This window comes from Buceros rhinoceros, unplaced genomic scaffold (genome assembly GCF_000710305.1).
Source record: "Buceros rhinoceros silvestris isolate BGI_N320 unplaced genomic scaffold, ASM71030v1 scaffold10329, whole genome shotgun sequence".
In the NCBI taxonomy this organism is placed as follows: Eukaryota; Metazoa; Chordata; class Aves; order Bucerotiformes; family Bucerotidae; genus Buceros; species Buceros rhinoceros.
In genome coordinates, this window is record NW_010429739.1 from 35,062 (window position 1) to 35,498 (window position 437).

The following is a 437-nucleotide window of genomic DNA, read 5'->3' on the forward strand; positions in this document are numbered from 1 at the left end:
CGGCCACCCATCCGTCTATCCGTCCGTCTATCTGTCCATCCGTCTGTCCGTCTTTCCACCCATCCATCCGTCTGTCCGTCTTTCCATCCATCCATCCATCCATCCATCCATCCATCCATCCATCCACCTGTCCATCTATTCATCCATCCATCCTTCTGACCATCCATCTATTCTTCTGTCCATCCATCCATCCATCCAACGATCTATGGGACAGCTCCTGCTGACCCTGTTGGAAGGACCCCATCCCTGCAATGCTCACGTGCTAGATGAAATTACCGGGGCTTTCTTCCTAATTAATCACTCTTTGTAATTAGCTCCAGGGCCATATAGCCCCCTGAGGTCCCTGTAGGTGATGATGCCTACAGGGACATAGACAGGGCTACGACCGCGCTCTCTTCGTTGGAAAAACCTTTCCTGCGGCCCCCGCGCCTGCCCCG